Raw genomic sequence first — 13,680 nt, forward strand, 5'->3', positions numbered from 1 at the left:
CCCAGAAGGAGATCTCACAAAGTACCAGAGTCATTCAGCCTTGTGGATGCCAGGCATCCTGGCCCAGGTCTGCGGTTCCAACCTCATCACCTTTCCCTGCCCTCACTCTCGCTGGGCAATTATGGAGCCCTAGGGGCTTGTATCTAGAATTCACACGGGAGGATGCCCATGGAGGGCCGGCCGCAGACACATTTTAATAGACAAATGTTGCCTGGTTTGCCACATTTTAGAAACAAAAGATGTCACAAACACCCCTGTTCTTGTAAGTCAGAGGATCCTCAGAACACAGGACCAGTACACTGGCATGGCGAGAGAGATGGAGGAGGCCAGCTCTTGCCAGTAAGTGCTTGGCAGGGGGCGACAGTCAAGACAACGGAACTTGAGGTTCCTTGCTCTCCATGTTTTATTCTGGCATCTTGATGGCATCTAGACCTCCTGATGACCTTAGGAGGTAGACAGCCCCATGTCCCCATTTCACAGAATAGGAAAGAGAGCAGCGTGACTCCTGAACACAAGAACACGTCTGTGATGCACAGAGCAAAATGTGGACAGCAGAGTTTTTAATGAAGCAAAATGCATTTAATTTGGAGTACTTTTTTTTTTTTTTCTAACTGATATTATATAGTCTTCTTGCTTTGGGGGTAGAGGTGTTAAAATGCTCTTTCTCTCACTGTACGGCAATGGTAGTAAACAGAAATCTGTTTAAGTGTCATTTGAATGTCCATCTGGCAAAATACAAAGTTGGCAAAGCTAGGCCAGATTCCCAAATGTACTGATCTTTGAAATCTAAGTCTGAGAAGCACTGCTCTCCTGTATAGCCTTCCAGTTCCAGAATGACAGCACGCTTTTCCTCTTTCTCCTGGTTCAAAAAAAAACCTAAAAAAACAACAACTACAAAAAACCCTCAACAACCCACCAGTCCTAAACCATCTCTATCTTCACCTCACCCTGCCTTTGAAGTGGTGGCTTTTGAAGCGAGCCTTCCCCAAGCCCCCTCCCTCCAGCAAACCCACAGAGCCTTTGCTCGTGCCTGTTGTTATATTTCTCTCTATCCTCCTCAAGTTACGGTTACCTGTATCCTACCTACACTCGTTCCCCTGAAGAGCTTATAGAACAGAAGAAAGAGCTGGCCAGTCAGCACTTGAAGGACCCTCAGACACCTCCGCCTCTGCCTGTTGGTTTGTGGGTGTGAAAAAGCCAAGGCCAGGTCATCCAGGGAGTTGAGGGCAGAGTAGAGCGGAGATGAGGACCTACGGCTCCCGATGCCTGGATGCTGGCTCTTTCTACTTCCCTAGGCTGCTTCCCAGACACTCCCTTCTGGTTGGCTCAGCACCTTGGTTCAGAGGACACTGCTGAGCATGAAACAAATCCTGCATGAGTATGTGTCCATTTGGGTGGGCAGAGCAGCCTGAGGGACATGGGCCTCCTCTTCTCTGTAGGCCCTCTGCTCCAGCTCCGTATCACTGGCATCAAGCCTTCCCTCAGCATGAGCTGCCCATCCAGTGAAGAAATGGCCCTCCAGCCCCTGGTGACCTGGATGCAGAAAGACCCCATATGGCTCAGGAATACAATCCCAATTAGGCCAGAGTTAAGATTCCAGCCTTGCTGCGTAATTTTGGGTAAATGCCTTCACCTCTCCAGGTGTCAGGTACTCCAGACAGGTGGCACACTGGGAAGAGAGATGAAGAAGTCCCCGAGCCTACTGGTTTAGCAATCTAGCACTAGACAGGCTTGCCAAGAGGAATTTCGAGAGCCTTGCCTCCAGAAGCCTCTAAAGACAGGAAAGGTTCTCGGACTCCTGGGACAAATGGATTATTCCACTAGAGCTGTGCCAGGGTGAGCTTGAATGGTCCCTCAGACTCCATGGCCACTTTTTTGTGTGGCTGGAGTCAAAAGCCAACAAATCTTTAGAACAGTCTGGAAATGTCCTAAGCTGGGTGGATAACGAGGATGATGCTGATTCATAAACTCAACTCTGAAAACAAGGACGTGACAATGGTACCATGTCTTTTGAGCCCTCCTGGCCCTCGGAATAAGAAAGGTCTTCACCCCTCTCTGACCTGCCATTACACACCTTAATCAGTATGCATCACGGCTCCTAGATGGTTTATCAGACCTGCATGTTTAGATGTTTGTCTCCTGCTCAGGTATCAGTTTCTTGAAGCGAGGGGTTACCTCTTTTTTTTTTTTTTTTTTTTTTTTTTTTTAGATTTTATTTTTATTTTTTGATAGAGATCACAAGTAGACAGAGAGGCAGGCAGAGAGAGAGGGGGAAGCAGACTCCCTGCCGAGCGGAGAGCCCGATGTGGGGCTCGATCCCAGAACCCTAGGATCATGACCTGAACTGAAGGCAGAGGTTTTAACCCACTGAGCCACCCAGGCGCCCCTCGAGGGGTCACCTCTTACTGTCCTGTATCCCAAGCACTTAGCCCAGGGTCTGGCTAAGAATAAGCAAATGCTGACCAGCGTAGACAAGGAACCCCCACCCCTTTTCTGGGACAAGGTGGCAGTTAGGTCTCTGTCCATCTGCAGGATGGAAATGCCAGCTTTCAGAGGGAGACCGGCTTACACAAAGTTACTCAGTTAACACCAGGGACCAGACTAGAGACCACCACTCTGACTCCCAGTATGGTATGCCCCCAGCTCATCAGCTGTGTGACTCTGGGCGAGGCTCTTCCTCTCTCCATCCTGGCTTTGTCTCTGGTGAAATGGGTCAAAGTCATACCAGGATTGTCGTAGAAATAAATGAAACAGAGCACAACCCATTGGGAGCACTTACACTGTGCGTCTCTCGTGACTATTGTTCAGGCCCAGCAGTGAAAGGGCACCCACCACCCACCAGCAAAGCAGGGCTCATGGTGAAAGGAAGGCTTCCCACCCTGACATACACGCTCTTCAACCCAGCAAGTTCCCTGAAGTCATCACTTTGGGGAAGCACCTGATCTCCGGTCACGATCCCTTCACTGCTTTCCCTTCTCCAACCCCCAAGGCACGTGCACAAGAGCACACACAATTCACGGTGATGACAACAAAGTCTGCATGGGGTTGGGGAGTGAAACCTTTGGAAAAGCATGCGCTTCCTGGTCAGACAGACTGGTGTCATGTAACATGCTGTCCTTCCTATCTGTACCGCCACAGCCGAGTAAGTCTCTCTCAGCCTCGGGCTCCCCAACTTCCAAACAGGTATAATGTGTGACAAGGACCACCCAAGGTAAGTCATGGCCTGATAGTCCACAGATGATACTAAGAGTAATAATACTTGTCCCATTTTCATTTAACAAAATGCACATGACAAAATGTCAGATCAGAAGGGGCTTTAAGGATCAAGTCGTCCAGTCCTGTCATCTGGACTTGTCATCAGGACCCAGAGGTCCTGACTGGCCCAAGGTCACACACTGAGGCAGGGGTGGAGTGGGACCTGGGGCCTAGGTCTCCGGATTTTCTACTGCGTGTGCACTTTGGCCCACTTGATTCTCTTCATCTGCCCCCCTCCCAATACCCACAAGCACAGCGACGGCTGGAATCACGTTCTTCCCAACCCTCTTCCCTTCACACTCTCTTAAACCAGCAGGCACCATCTGTTTGCCAACGTCACCCCTCTCCCAGACTCACTGAGCCCCTTCCAGCCTGCCTCGAGGAGAAGATGAACCAACCGCTGGCTACTGGCATTAACACTAACGACACTATTAGTACTAGTGATTAATGGCCACTAGCAACCTGCACAGTGCCCTGGGCTTAAGAGTGCTTTTCCTACAACCTATTCCCGCAGTTTCTCCCTAACCTAGTGGGCTTAGGGACATAACTTCCTCAAACTCATTCAACATATACTGAGCACCTACTTTGTGCCTAGCCAGGGGCTAGAGGTTGGAGACATAGATAGGAAGAAGACAGGGCATCCGTCAGGAGGCACTCACAATCTAATGGGGATTTAGGGCAGGTGGGGACACAACTTCATTTGGCCCAAATGATGCAGCAGCAATATGCCCTGCCCCAGCCTATGGGGAGGCTTCTCTATCATGCTGTCAAGAGGCAGAGTGTATCTGTGGAATACATTGGAGCAAGAAAGGGTGAGTGCTGGGCTGGAAGGACAGCAGGAGGGAAGATAAAGAATAGGAAATACAGACACCAAACACTCAACTGCCAGTCTCAGGGAGATTCTAGTGAGAGATTCCAGGGAGGGCAAGGGAGCAACAGCGGGCTCCCTATGGGATCAGGAGGCCCCAGTCCCTGACCCCTGCCAGCACACAAGATTCTGATGTTTCTCTTCCCTTAGGGACTTTGCCCTCGGATGCCAAGATTTCCCAAACCCAGTGCTGGGCTGTATATGCCTCCTTGGGACCATCATTTGCTAGAATGATGTCACAGCCCTTGCAGTGGAAATGTTGGTATCTCCTGGATGCTTCCTAGGCCCTCAGCCCAACATACTCCAGCATTCATTATCCCCTGGCAGGGATGCCATCCGCAGGGCCGTGGAAGAGATCTGTGGGGTGGGGGGCAGGGAGAAGAGGCTAAAAGCAGCCGCCCCTCTTGTCTTCCCCGAGTCTGTCTCTCAAGTCCTGTGACCCTTGAACACCTACTATGTGCCAGGCACAGGCACTGTTTTAGGTGCTTCCTGACATTTCTCATTTAATCATCACTCAGCCCTCTGAGGGCTGCCTCTTCCCAGATTTACAGATGAGGAAATTGAAGCTTGGGGATGGAAAGCAACCCCACGAAGGTCACCCCAGCAATGGAGTAGGGATGCCACTCTAGGACTGCCTAGTGCCTCCTGTTTCACGAGGCTCACAAGGTCATGTTTCACTAGAGAAGTCCAGAGTTGAAAAAGGCCAACTGAGGAAACCCCAATTATTTCATAAGCCCAGACTTAAATTCTGGGTTGCTTTCGAGGGGCGCCCCTGACATGTAAGAGCTACTTGAATGACATGTCATAACTATACAGACCATTGAATCCAACTCCTGCATTTAACAGATGAACAGACAGACACCCACGCCTAAAGGATTTTAAGATGGCTACTGGGGGCCTACTAGCAGCCTAAGGGACTCAAACCCCACTCTCTGGCACCTCCTTTACACCACCGTGCCTGCAGAGACCACCTTTTCCCCCCGAGAAGTTCCTCCAGTCCATCCCACACCTCCAGATGGGCAGAGGAAACAGGCAGCCTTGTGACCAGGCCTCTCCTCAGTCTGCAGGGTTGAGGAAGGGAACATGGGGCTTCCCAGGCTAGTAGGTGTTCTGCTGAGGAGCCGAGGGAGAAAGCATCCTATCCTGCAGGAGCTCCTGGAGACTGGGGCTCAGACCTCCCTCTGTAGGGGTCATGGGTATGTTTTCCAGATCTACTGCAGAGCCCTGCCCCTTCGCAGGGGGGAATGTGGTAAAGAAGCAGTCACTGGCACTTGACCTTGGGTTGGGAGGGGGGGGTTCCACCCTTCTTCCATCCTTCTTCCACCCCTAGGTACCCTTGCTTTTCCTCAAAAAGGGAAAGGGGCTTAAATATTTGCTAAACGCCATAAGAGGAAGACATTTAGGAACAGGGTGGTCCCCAAACCTCTCCTAATCGCCCACCTTGGGCATCTTCCCCGCAGTAATCAGCATCCAGTAATGAGTGATTTTCACGGTTTGGGGGTGGGGGGGAATGAAGGGAGGGTAGGAATGAGTCACGGTTAACCCCTCCTCGGCCGGTGCCCTCTGAGGGATTCTACCGCAGCGGGCAGTCCCCAGCGGCCCCCGCCCGCCGGCCGGGTGCAGCGCAGGGTCCCCTCTCGGCGCGGCTTCGGCCTCCTCACCTGAGTCCGCTGGCGTTCCGCAGCCCGCCGGCTCGCACCGCTCCGGCCCCGCTTGGCGCAGCGCCTCTGCAGTCGCGGCTGCGGCTGTCTGGCCCTGTTCAGCAACCTGCGGCGGCGGGGGAAAACACACAGACAGGGGCGGGTGAACGCGGGCGGGGACACCGGGCGGCCGAGCCCCGCGCAGCTGCCAGCTGGGCCGCAGCAGCCAAGAAGCCTGGGGGCAGGTTGCTTGCCTGCCGGGCGCTTGGTCCCGTCTGCTTCCCGGCGCGGCCCGCGCCTCCCCTCCCCCCACCCGCTCTCGGCACTCGCCGCTGCAGTGGGCGCAGCTGGGCGGTGGGCCCGGAGGTCCCCGGGGTCCCTGTCATCACCTGCGGAGGCTTCCATGGCTTCGGCTGCCCTGCCCAGGCCGCCGACCTGCTCTCCGGAGCCCCTGCTGGAGGCGGCTCGCCAGGGCTGGGGCTGCCGGGAGGGAGGGAAAGGGAGGGTGAGGTGGATGGAAGGGACCAGCCAGTGGGCGGCTCGATGGCAGCTGCGTAAGCGGCCTGTCTTCACTTTCCTTCTTAAAGAGATAGTTGGCATCTTGCTCCAGAGGGCGTGGGAGCCGGGGCGCGAGCACGCATGGGGTGGGGTCCTCTCGCACCTACACGCCACCCTGTGCTCAGAGCTGGGCAGTGGGGCACTGAGGAAAGCGCAGTGTCCATGGACAGGTGGTGGGATCCCGGGCCAGTCCCTTCACCTCCCTGGGCCTCAGCTTTCTCATCTGAAACATGGGTCGATGATACCAATCTCACTTCCTGGCACGCTGACGTTTTATGTTAAATAGTTATGTCATCTGAATTCCGTGAGGAACACTTTTCGCTTCTGAGTACCGGGGTCACTTATTAAATGTGAACAGCATTTGGACTAGTAAGGAAAATGAAGGCAAGAATCTTAAATATCTGAAAATGAAAATGTTTGTCTTTGAAGTATTGAGATGGTTAATCTTTGAAAACACAGAGAGATCATCATAACCTGGGTTAAGTGTTCATTATGCACCTTTTCCCTCTGTCGGAAATGTTGTATAAATACTATTTGTCTGTCATTGTCACCTTTACTAGAATGTCCGTTCTATGAGGGAAGGAACTTTGTACTTTCCCTTGCTATCCTCGCAGTGCCTAGAGTAGTACTTGACACTTACCAGGAGCTCAGTAAATACTGACTAAGTGAATGAGAGAGCAAGCACACCTTGTGCCAGGCCCAGTCTTCCATACAAACTAGGCCAGATGCCATCCTTGTCTCCTAAGACTCTTAGGTCAAGTCTGTCTACTCTTGGGATGAACTTGTTACCCTCTGCCCTCCACCTAAGCTGAGAGAGAATTTGTAAAGTGATTTTGCCCTCTTTGTATCATGATTCTGCAGTACTGGCCTGGCGAGAACAGTATTTATAAAGTACAGGGGGGAAATTTTTACTTTAAATTTACTGTTATTTGTCAAAGTTAAATCTTTTCCTGTGGCTGGAATTTGTGATAATCCACCACTCTGTAACAATGCCTATAATTCTGAAACTTATGTCTATAAATTTTTTTGGTGTTGATTATATTCTTCCTTCTAGTCTATTAAGTTGAATTTTCCTTTCAGATGGCCATCATTACAATATGCCTTGTGGAATAACATGGCAGGGCAATTGTAGCAGGAATAGGAAATTGTAGCTGAAAAAGCCATGTGAAATAAGGTCTGCTGTCAAAAAACAAAAGCAAAAACAACCTAATGCTGTATTAGCAAGTTAATTAATAATATGTTCTATCTGCCATAAGGCCCACTTAAATTGTGTGACTTCTTTGCACTCGAAGCAAAACCAAAGGAAACCATACAATTTGTTTTCTTATCAGGAGATAATTTCTAAGATCCTCACTAAAATAAATTTTGTCTGTCCCCATGAGTTTTTGGATTTGGTTTAATTAATTAATTAATTAATTAGGCTTGGTATTTAGAAGACTACATTTCCCAGAAATCTCCACAAACAACTTCCCCCAATCAAGAGAGCACCTGCACCCATATTACTTCCATCTGTGATGGTGTTAGCTAGTAAATAATTCTCTCCTCAGCATTATAAGGCATGTGATGAAGAGAACCAGTATTTAGTTAAAATGTAAATTACAACAAATGTGGATTTTAAGCATAAATCAAATTATTCTAAAGAAGTTAGTAATTTGGGGGTACCTGGGTGGCTCAGTTTGTTAAGTGGCTGCCTTTGGCTCAGTTCATGATCTCAGGCTTCTGGGATCAGCCGCCCTCTCCCCTGCAGATAGTCTGCTTCTCCCTCTGTCCCTCCCTGCCACTCATGAGTGCACACTCAAGCTCTCTCTCTGAAATAAATAAATAAAATCTTTAAAAAAATTAGTAGTTTTGTTTTATACTAATTATGAGATACTCAAATTAGCTTTATTTCAAAAGCAATTTTGATTCCTACCCTGGATAAACAGAATAAACTGAATGCAGCAGTAAAACCTGAACAAATAGCAGCTACATGAGGAGTCTGAAGAGAAAATACTAGCAGGCAAATTGGGGAAGAAGGCCAGAATTTTCTGGCTTGGTGACTAGCAAACTTACCATTTTTGTTTCCTCTGGAATCTCCTGGCCTAGTCTCAAGGCAACCCAAATCTGGACTTGGAGAATCAACACAGAGAAAGCTCCCAAAGTAGCTCTCTAGTTCTGACCTGAAGTTCAGGAAAAGGAGACCCTCTTCTGTTCAGTGTGAGTGGGGGAAAATAATTTTCCTTCTTTAAACTTTTCTCCATTGTCTCATGACCCAGCCCCCAGGTGATCCTGCAGTGGTGGCTAGGACAACAGGGACCCACATGTCTCAAACTCTGAGAGAAGGAGAGACTTCTCCAATCAGAGTAACTGTGGTCCTGAGAGAGGGTGAGCCTCTGATTTTTTGTCTCCTTATGTCTTCCCATCATTTGGCTCCAGATGCAGGTGCAAGTGTGGGAAGAAGCCAACAAAAGAGAAGAGTAAATAAATATCCACACTCCAGCTTTCTGATGAACCCCAAAGAAAGGAACCAAATAATAATAATTTAAAAATGATAATAATTTTCAGTTACTAGTGAAAACTTAAGAAAAAAATCTTGAAAGCAATCAGAGAAAAAGTATGCATTAATTAAACAGGAAGAGGGATTTGAATAACTGGATTTCTCAACCAAAACCATAGATGGCAAGAAAAAATGGAACAAAATTTTTAAATCACTGAAAGAAAAGATCAGACAACCAGGATTCCATATGCAGCAAAATTATCCTTCAGGAATAAAGGTATATAAAGATATTCTCAGATAAAGAAAAACTAAAAGAATTCATTGTCAGCAGACCTGCTCTGAAGGAACTGCTGAAGAAAATTCTTCAGACAGAAGGGAGATAGATGATATAAGGAAACATGAAATAAAAGGAAGGAAAGAACAATAAAAATGGTAAATATCTGGGTAAATTTAAGAAACTTTTTTCGTTTCTTGAGTTCTTTGAAGTAAGTTTGACAGTTGAAAGCAGAAATCATAACACAGTCTGATGGGGTTTCAATATATATAGATAAGACAATTACAATATAAAGGAGGAAGTGTAAAGGGAACTTTTATGACGTAAGGTTTCTACACTCCAGTTAAAGTGGTAAAATACTGATTCTAAGTAGGGTGTGAAAAGTTAAGTGTATATATTGTAATTCTCAGGGATCCTTAAAAATACCTATAACAAAAGATATAGTTAAAAAAAAACAGGTAAATTAAATGGAATTCTAAAAATATGTTCAAATATTTTAAAATAAGGCAAGAAAGGGGGAACAGAGAAACAAAAAATGGGGAGAACAAATAGTAAACACATATTAAAAGGCAGATCGATGTCCAAACATACCAATATTTATATTAAAAATAAATGGTTTATTTTTTTTTAAAGATTTTATTTGACAGAGAGAGACACAGCAAGAGAGGGAACACAAGCAGGGGGAGTGGGAGAGGGAGAAGCAAGCCTTCTGCTAAGCCGGGAGCCCAATGCAGCACTTGATCCCAGGACCCTGCAATCATGACCTGAACCAAAGGCAGATACTTAATGACTGAGTCACCCAGGCGCCCCCAAACTAAATGGTTTAGATACATCAATTAAAAAGAGATAATCAGAATGGATAAAAAATGACTTAAATAGATGCTGTCTATAAAAACTAACTTTAAATATAATGATATAGGTAGTTTAAAAGTAAGACATAGAAAAACACATACCATGCAATCATGAAAGCTGGAGTGGTTTAAGATGAGAAAAAGTAGACTTCGGAGCAAAGAAAATTACCATGGTTAAAGAGAATCATTATACAAAAATAAAAGGGTCACTTTCCAGGAAGATATAATTGTAAATGTGTATGCACCTAATACAAGAGCTTCAAAATACATGAGGCAAAAGCCATCAGAACTAAAAGGAGAAATACACAGATTCACAATTACAGCTTTAGAGATGAATTCTCTTTTCTCAGTAATCAGTAGAATGAGTAGACAGAAAACAAGCAAGGATAAGGAGAAATGAAGAGCACTGTCAATCAACTAGGTCCAATCGACACTGACAGAACACTTCACCTAACAACCGCAAAATATATGCTTTTCAAGTGCCATGGAACATCTGCCAATACTGGGTCATAAAACAAAAACAAACCTTAACAAATTTAAAAGAATCTAACTCATTTAAAGTATGTTCTTTGACCATGATTTAAACTAGAAATGAATTACAGAAAGATAACAGGAAAATCTCCCTTGAAAATTAAATAATATCCTTCTAAATAATCTACAGGTCAAAAAGGAAGTCTCAAAAGAAATCAGAAGATAGGCATGCCTGAGTAGCTCAGTTGGTTAAGTACCTGCCTTTGGCTCAGGTTGTGATTCTGGGGGTCCTGGCATCAAGCCCTGCATCAGGTTCCCTCCTCAGTGGGGAGTCTGCTTCTCCCTCTCTCTGCCTCTCCCCCAAGTCATGTTCTTTTTGTCTCTCTCTAATAAATAAGTAAAATCTTTTTTTAAAAATAAATAAGTAAAATCTTAAAAAAAAAAGAAATTAGAAAATATTTTGAACTGAACAAAAATGAAAATACAACATATCAACATATGGGCAATGCAGCTGAAGCAGTACTTGAAGGGAAATACATAACATTAAGAGTTTGAATTAGAAAAGAAGAAAGGTCTCAAATCAAGTAAGCTTCCATTTTAGCAAAACAAACTCAAAACAGGCCAAAGGAAAGAAATATTAAATATCAGAGCAAAAATTAATGAAACTGAAAAAAGAAAAAAAAGTGAGAAAATCAATGAAACCAAAAGCTGGTTCTTTGAAAAGACCAATAAATTTAATAAGTCTCTAGTATGACTGAAAAGAAAAAGAAGACACAGATTAACAATATCTGGAATGAAAGAGGGATTATTACCATCGACCTTGCAGACATTAAAAGGATAATAAGGGAATACTCCAAACAACTCTACACACATAATCACCAATTTAGATGAAATGGAACAATTCCTCGAAAACTACCAAAAGTCACTCAAAATGAAAAAGATAACTGAATAGGCCTACAACTATTTTAAAAAATGGAATTCGTAGTTTAAGACCTTCCCAAATATAAATTCTCAGATCCAGATTGTTTCATGTGTGAATTCTACCAAACATTTAAATAAGAAATAAAACAAATTCTCTGTAGTCTCTTCCAGAAAAATAAGAGGAGGAAACCCTTCCCAAGTTATTTTATGAAGCCAGTATTATCCTGACACCAGAACCAGAAGAAAATAAGTAAGAAAAGACAAATACCCTTATGAACTAATATCCCTCATGAGTATATAGGCAAAAATCCTAAACAAAAACAAAACACCAAATCCATATGAAAATATGTTCGACATCTTTAGTTATTGGGAAAATGCAAATCAAAACTATGAGATATTTCACATTCACTAAGATAGCTATAATTTTTAAAAGGAACAATAATAAGCACTGACAAATTGGAACTCTGATACATTGCTGACAGAAAGGTAAAATGGCACATCTACTTTGAAAGACAGCTTGACAGTTCCTCAAAAAGTTAAACATGGAGTTATCATATGACCCCGCAATTCCACTCCTAGGTATAAATCCAAGCAAGATGAAAACATGAATATACAAAAACGTAAATACTCATGTTCACAGCCACATTGTTCATAATAGTCAAAAAGTGGGAAGAACCACATGTCTACCAACTGGTGAATGGATAAACAGAATGTATATCCATATAATGGAGTAATAATTTAGCCACTAAACAGAATGAAGTACAGGTACATTCTACAACGTGGATAAACCTTGAAAATGTTATGCTAAGCGAAAACAATCAGACACAAGACATATACTCTGTGAGAGTCAAAAGGTGCATTAGCGGTTGCCTGGAGCTGTGGGGAAAGAGGGAGTGAGGAGTGATTGTACTAAGTATGGGGTTTCTTTTTGAGCGATGAAACAGTCTAAAATTAGATAATGGGAATAGTTGCATAACAATGTGAATATACTAAAAACATGAAGTGATCACTTTAAAAGGGGTGAATTTTAAGGTAAGTAAATTATGTCTCAATAAAGCTGTTAAAATAAATTAGCAAACTGAGATCAAGTAGAGTTTATCCTGGATATGCTAAACTGATTAAAATATTCAAAAATCAATTGGTGAAATCCACCATATTCAGTGTAAAGAAAAAACTCATGAAACAATCAATTCAGAAAGTGTTTGGCAAAATTAACATCCATTCACACACACACACACACACACATACACACACACACACATACCCAACTCTCAGCAAACTAAAAATAAAAGGAATATCCTCAACCTGACAAAAATTATCCCTCTCCCCAAACCATTATAGCTAATATCATACAGAATGGTGAAGGTGAATGCTTTCCTTCTCACATTGGGAACAGACTGACAAGGAAGAAATAAAACTGTCCTTCTTTGTAGACAACATGATTATCTATATAGAAAATCCCAAGGAATCTACCAAACAAAAACAAAAACGAAAAAACACAGAAACCAAAAAAACCCTCCTGGAACTAATTTTTAAGTTTAGCAAGGTCACAGAATACAAATTAATCTGCAAAAGTCAATTGCATGAATGACAAAATTGTAGAGATGGAAAACAGATTAGTGGTTGTCAGGAACTAGGGAGAAGGGTACAGAGGGAAGCAGTTCTGGCTTCAAAAAGGTATGACAAAGGATCCTCATAATGAAGCTCTTCTGTTTTTTGACTGTGGTGGTGGTCACATGAGCTACATATGTAGTAAAATTGCATAGAACTAAACACATACAAATGAGTGCATATAAAACTGGTGAAATATGAATAAGGTGAATAGACCGTATCAAGGTCAATTTCCCATGATATTGTACTATAATTATGCAAAATGTCACCACTGGGGGAACCGGGTAAAGGGTATACAGAATCTTTCTGTGTTATTTTTTACAATGCCATGGAATCCTATAATTATCTCAAAATAAAAAGTAACAAAAGGTCAGTTGTAACTCTCATACTTCTAATGTGAGTGCAAAAAAGTACTTCTACTCTGGAAAATGAACCGATAATTTCTTTATAGAGTTAAACATGCCAGTAATCCCACTCCTAGATATTTGCCCTAGAGAAACTGTGCACGAGTGTATTTAGCAGCTCCATTTATAATTGTCTAAAACTGGGTACAGCTTCAAGTGTCCTCCAGAGGGTAAATGAATAAATAAACTGTGGTATATCCAGACAACAGAATACTATTCAGCAATTAATAGTATCAAACCACTGGTAAGTGCAGCCAAGTGGACAAATCTCAAAGGCATACTGAGTGAAAGAAGCCAGTCTCAAAAAGGTTACATATTAGGGGCACCTGGGTGGCTCAGTGGGTTAAGCCT

General features: G+C 44.2%; 1 protein-coding gene across 5 annotated transcripts in view; it reads right to left on the reverse strand.

Annotated features, from left to right (window-relative positions):
* Nucleotides 1–6,289, reverse strand: part of SNPH (syntaphilin) — a 34,821-nt gene extending 28,532 nt beyond the window's left edge. For all 5 annotated transcript variants that reach the window (XM_045084003.1, XM_004746757.3, XM_013053442.2 and 2 more), the window contains exons 1-2: nucleotides 6,153–6,289; nucleotides 5,785–5,890 (exon numbers count right to left, since the gene is read on the reverse strand). The gene's annotated coding sequence lies outside the window, so the exon portion shown is untranslated. The remainder of the gene's footprint in view (nucleotides 1–5,784; nucleotides 5,891–6,152) is intronic.
* Nucleotides 6,290–13,680: the final 7,391 nt, after the last annotated feature.

The sequence above is a fragment of the Mustela putorius genome, unplaced genomic scaffold, assembly GCF_011764305.1.
Source record: "Mustela putorius furo isolate JIRA1106 unplaced genomic scaffold, ASM1176430v1.1 tig00000743_pilon_pilon_pilon, whole genome shotgun sequence".
Classification (NCBI taxonomy): Eukaryota; Metazoa; Chordata; class Mammalia; order Carnivora; family Mustelidae; genus Mustela; species Mustela putorius.